Source organism: Podarcis tiliguerta (genome assembly GCF_965153285.1).
Source record: "Podarcis tiliguerta genome assembly, chromosome: 12".
Lineage (NCBI taxonomy): Eukaryota > Metazoa > Chordata > Lepidosauria > Squamata > Lacertidae > Podarcis > Podarcis tiliguerta.
This window is the reverse complement of record NC_139545.1, coordinates 22,846,092-22,852,021: the sequence shown is the minus strand read 5'-3', so window position 1 is coordinate 22,852,021 and position 5,930 is coordinate 22,846,092. Positions and strand designations below refer to the sequence as shown.

Sequence of the window (5,930 nt, the reverse complement as noted above, 5' to 3'; positions counted from 1 at the left end):
TGGGGGGGTGGGGTCAGACTAGATGAATCTCAGGTCCCTTTCCAACTCTGCGATTTTGTGATTTGAAAACAAGTAGGTGGTATACAACCACCCCGCCAGATCGGAGCCCTCCCACTGACTCCAGACGCAATTGCGCCCACGCTCTGCACACGCTCAGAAGCAACCTCGTTGTTCTTGGATCCACCTCGGCTGCTGAAAAAGGTTCCGAAGCTGAGCGCTGCTCTGTGGTCTTAACTGAGCTCTAGGGGGCGGGGAAACAAGGCTCTTTCCAGAAATCGGGGGCTCACCTGTCCGGCATCTGCTCCATCTGTTTCACCTGTGTGCGTGTTCTCCCTCCCTCCTCCTCCAAGCGCCGTCGAGCCCCTCCAGGAACCCCGGACAGCGAAACCAAGCCACGGGGCGGCGTGTGAGCTAAGCGACTTCTCCAGGCCCCGCAAGAACTCGTGGGCAAGGCGAGCTCGGCGCTCCGCCCCCTTCCCACCGCCTTCCTTCCTCGGACGCAGTGGCGCCGCGCTCTCGCCGGACTCCAGACCTGGGAAGAAGGCGGCGGCGGCGACGGCTCCTCTTGTCGGTGCAGGGCAGGTGAGTGCTGGGGACCCGGCGGCGCCCCCGTCGTCCCGCTTTTTGGTCGTGGCTCAGCGGGGAAAGGGACCCGAGAGGGAGAGAGTCGTGCGCGCACCTGCCTCTGCTGCCGTCCAGGTGGGCGCACCAGAGAAGCGCGGTTGTCCGCTCCAAGTCTCTACCTGGGATGGAGCCGAGAGCTGCGCCCCCGATCCCAAGGTCCTTAAAAAAACGCACTCGCCAGGGAGTAAGGCTCGTTGAACAAAGCGAGGCTTCCTTCCGAGTAAACGCTTCTAGGCTTTGCGCTGCTAATCGGCGGATTGTTTTGGGGAACAGAAAGGGACTCTGCTTTTCCTTACGCGCACACACATTAAAAAACTCCACTCCTGGTTCCTCGACGCCTTGTTGATTTCAGCAGTATAATTTTTAGGAGGTAGGCGGGCGAGTAGCAGGCATGCTGCTGCTGTTGGTGGTCAGACCATTGGGGACCAGAGATCCTTTGCAAATCCAGATCTCTCTTCTTCAGCTCACCTCTGTTGAAAAGTTCCCCCGTTCCGCAGCGACCAGGTATCTCCACAAAAGGGGTTGTTTTGCCAGTGTTACTAAAGTGCCCACTTGGTTTTCAGCATTAGGGAGTTATTAGACCCCTTTCAGAACCTGGTGCGGAAAACGTGGGAAGATTCAGAAGAATTGCTTCTGAATGTATGGCTTTTGCGTCTGGCTCTCTGGGTTTGGGCTGTTTATTTCTTAAAGCCTCAGGCTGTCCTGGCCTTACAGCCCTGGAAAAAGTATAGGCTTGGTCAGTTGTCAAGGTGGGTCCATTACAAGGGCTTGAAATAGATCATTGTATTATTTATGAAAGGCTGCCAAACAGGAGCCATGTTTGCTTTTGCTTATAAAATACTCGGAAATGGAATTTGCAGGTGAAATTGCCAAGCTCTTGGGAGACTGGAGGATTTTCCTGGAGGTTTGGGGGAGGTTTGCTTCTGGAGGTGGATCTGTATATGGAAACATGCTTCCTTTGAGCCTGCAAGTTTAATGATTACCTGTTTATAGCAGCTGTAATTATGTAGCACATTCTTTCTTTCTCTTTCCTGCTTCTGCTCAGTGTGCTTTCTTGAAAATAAGTTCCATTGGACTTTTTTATTTTCATTATTTCTTTATGCTGCATATATATTGCTCGATAATGACTTTCAGAGCTTTGTACATAATAGTTTTTGCTCCGTTTTCTTCTATATATTCCCATCAATCAAGTTCTAGAGTTGTTTTTCCCCCTTCGTGAAGTTATTTTCTTACTTATAAGAAAGGTGAAAATGTGGGACTATAAATACTAGATCCTGAATGGGAGGGATGCATAATAATTGCAGAGCCAAATGAATAGATGGAAAGAAGGTGTATCATCTGTTGTAAGTAAGAGCACCTGTTTCAGGCTAGGGTCAGGTTGGCTGCAGCTGCAGCCTAATGCTTTAAAAACTAAGGCTTAAATAGTGGACAGAACATCTCTGATTGAAATGCTGTGGACAACAGTCACTTTGTGGTGAGTTTTCCCTGGGGGGAGGTGAGGGGCAGTCAGGCCAGCAGGCAATCTAATACACAGAATTGCAAATTTTGCATCTGGAAGAGGAAGGAAAGCAACCCTCATACTTCTCAGTAGCCTGGAGGGAGTTTTATTTTAAAAAAATGTTGGGGAAATCAGGTGTTTGGCAAAAGGATGCTCGTCTGCAGCAACTGGATTTGTTTCAGGTACGCTGATGTTTTCTGCAAGAAGCACATTATATATCGAGGTGGCCATCTTCAGAAACTTGGGGATATGATGCAATCCCATCCCCACTTACCTGGGAGTAAACCCCATTGGACTCAGAAGAACTTGCTGCTGGGTAGACATCTACCAGATTGCACTGAGAGCTGTTCAGAAAAGTGTACGTGCTTATATAAGACAAGCTGCCTATAAAGTTATATCTAACCGAAACAGTGTGTATGCGAAGTATTAAGTGTTGGAAAAGATCTTATCAAATTCTCCATTTTACTTTTATCCACATTCCACACCCCCCCCCCAGTCAGTCTCTGACCTCCATTTTCTAGACACTGTGCAAAACTTGTTCTAATAAGCTTGATAGCCCTAGTCACCGAAAAGAAGAAAAGTAAATTAGTTCTAGGGCTGTGACGTTCTGCTGGCATTTGAATGACTTGGATGTTTCTAATGATTTGGTACTAGTTTCTCTCCCATTGAAGCATGCCGGATTCAATAGATGTAATTGCATATATATATTTCATTGAGCTTTATGTCTGTCCTTGAACAGGAATATTCATTTCATTAATTAAGGATGATGCACTGGTGTATTACTGTTGTTATTAGGGCTGCCATCCAACTGGATAAATCTTAATGAATTAAACAAAACAGATTTAATTAAGAGTGCAGTCCTACCTCAGGGCCTGAAATGTTGATGGCTATAGGATGATGGTACGAATGCCCTGTAGATACATCTCTACTAGCCATGGGGTGGTGGTTAGAATACCTCTCTGCTGGGACATGAGAACACTGCTCCCCCCAGGCAAGGGGTGTGTGTGGCTTTTCTGCAGCAGAGACACCCTCCCACTATGCCAGGGGTAGGCAACATAAGGCCCATGGGCCACAAGCAGCCCACAGGGGCCGTTTAACTGGCCATGAGCCGCCCCCGAACCAAGCCACCCACTTGGCAAGTGCCCGCGTGTGGCGCTAAACCGGCGCAGCGCAGCATGGGGACTCGCTTCTGTGGTGCCGGAAATCGCGTCTGCACGTTCTCAGATGCCAAAAATCACGTCTGTGCAGACGCCAGAAATCGCAGCTGCGCGCACTCATGTGCACACGCGGTCTGGCCCACAGAGGTATCTCCTCTGGAGTGAACTGGCCCAGGCGAGGCAAACCTTGCTGACCGCTGCACTATGCCCAAGGAGATGGAAAACTATGTTTGGCAGTTCTCCTACCAAATGGTAGCAAATAGCTCCCACATGGGGTGTTTCAGGGGTAGGTCACCACTGGTTTGGGGTCCATTGTATCCAGAGCTCCATGGCTCCTTCAGGGGGTCCAGTCATTGAACCCCTCAGCTATACCAGCCAGGAACTGGTGAAGTTGAAGACAGGGCATCAACCACCCACTTTCCACCTCAACTGACACAAGGTGGTTGGGCTTAGGATGTGGCAGCGGTTCTGCTGCGCCACTCTCCCCCCCCCCTTAGGATTGCTCTGCCCATCTGAATTCATTTGCGTATGGTTTTAAAAAGTAGTTTTGGGGGAGGAAATATGCAGACTTTCTTTTTAGATGGTAGATGTTGCAGCAGGTGCCATCTATTTGGTTGAACTACATGTTACCTTAAATGTGTTGCTTGCTCTCTGTTGTTGTTGTTGTTGTCGTGGTTGGTTAATACTGAGCACATAGTTCTGCCCCTCCCCATTTTATCCTTTCAACAACAACCCTCTGAGGTAGTTTATACTGAGGGACAGTGACTGGCCCCTAGTCACCAAGTGAGTTTCATTGCTGCTTTGAACTCTGGTCTCCCAGGTCCTAGTCCAGCACTCTAATTGGATCACACTGTCCTGCAGATTCATTTTTCTCTTGCAAACTGGGGAGAGAACAGGCTGCTCCTGAACTTTAGTTGAGGGGAAGATCTCCGTATCCTGATCTGTACCTTGATATGTTGTGAGGCTTGCCATGAAACTATGCATGTCCAGATGCACCCTAAGAAAATCTCTCTTGTCATACTTAGCAGTATCTGCTTTATCTTCCCTCCTACGCTTACTACACTTTTAAGTGATTGCTGATCCATGACCATTTGATGTACCTTTGGGGACAATCAATTTGCTGATGAAGAATTATCATTGAAACAGTTCATTTTCCTGGAAGAACTGTTCTGTCTGCTGCTGTGCTTGCAGCACCCTATTGCTACGTTTGGAGCACCCATCACCTCACATTTGTAGGAAATGGACTTTGAAAAGGCATTCTGCCTCCAGTTCAGTGATCTTTAACAGTGAATTACCACGCCTACCATTCCTGTTCATGGAACATTAATTTTGATGCTTATTAGTTTGTGACTCCATGCACATATTATATGTCTTCTGTTTATGAATTTTGAAATAGCATAGTGTTATAAGGGACGCGGCTGGCGCTGTGGGTTAAACCACAGAGCCTAGGACGTGCCGATCAGAAGGTCGGCGGTTCGAATCCCCACAATGGGGTGAGCTCCCGTTGCTCAGCCCCTGCTCCTGCCAACCTATCAGTTCGAAAGCATGTCAAAGTGCAAGTAGATAAATAGGTACCACTTCGGCGGGAAGGTAAACGGCGTTTCTGTGCACTGCTCTGGTTCGCCAGAAGCAGCTTAGTCATGCTGGCCACATGACCCATAAGCTGTACGCCGGCTCCCTTGGCCAATAAAGCGAGATGAGCGCTGCAACCCCAGAGTCGTCCGCAACTGGACCTAATGGTCAGGGGTCCTTTTACCTTTACCTTTATAGTGTTATAAAAATATTGTCAGTATATTATTAGCCGACATGTTGCTCATTGTTGTTCAGAGTGTTCTGTTTGCAACACAGGGGATTTTCTTTGTTGTATTATCTTCCTTCCTGGCAGTTATAATCAATACTTTTCTGGCTAAAATAGTAAAAAGGAATGTTACAGTCAAGGATTCTAATGTTTTCCTATGCTTCTATGGCTGCATCAATTTAAGTATCTTCATGCTGGCTTGCAATTAAAAAAAATGAACTGAGTTCAGAAGCTAAACAACTTTACTGTCATATGTGATAGGTTCTTAGGAGAAAAGATGGCTATGCCCTCTCACCCCTTGATAGCGCAATCTCCTAAAGAGGTATATACAGACAACATTCCTCCTAGTGGACAGCTTTGATGGATTGACACCAACTCTATAGTGCAATGATCTGCAACCATTAGAATCAGTGGTGCTTGTCGTTTAGCTATTCTGAAGGTTCAGCTCATAGGTACTGAGATACCAAAAGACCAAAAAATAAATCTTTATGTATGCTACAACTGCAACTAGAAATGGTTTTTGCCCAGAGATGGAAAGAAGTTGTAGTACCAACCAAGGAAGAGTGGCTAATTAAATTAATGGATTATGCCAAAATGACAAGGTTAACGGGTGTAATAAAAAGAAGAAATTATTAAAGATTGGGGAAAATTTGTGGAATATTTGAAAAACTCCTGTATGCAAATAAGCAGCCCTGTTTAGGGAAGCTTTTAATGTTTGATGGATTACTGTATTTTAGTATTTTGTTGGAAGCTGCCCAGAGTGCCTGGAGAAACCCAGCCACATGGGCGGGGTATAAATAAATTATTATTAAGCTCATTAGCAGGGTTAATGTAAAACAAGCAGTTAAACATA

At 46.8% G+C, this 5,930-nt stretch overlaps 1 protein-coding gene across 2 annotated transcripts in view; it reads left to right on the top strand.

The window, feature by feature from the left end:
* The first annotated feature begins 471 nt into the window (after positions 1–471).
* Positions 472–5,930, top strand: part of WIPF3 (WAS/WASL interacting protein family member 3) — a 38,392-nt gene continuing 32,933 nt past the window's right edge. Inside the window, exon 1 of one of the 2 annotated variants that reach the window (XM_083405028.1) lies at positions 472–582. The gene's annotated coding sequence lies outside the window, so the exon portion shown is untranslated. Of the gene's footprint in view, positions 583–973; positions 1,129–5,930 lie in introns of those variants that run through there. The other variant, XM_083405029.1, reaches the window with a different exon arrangement.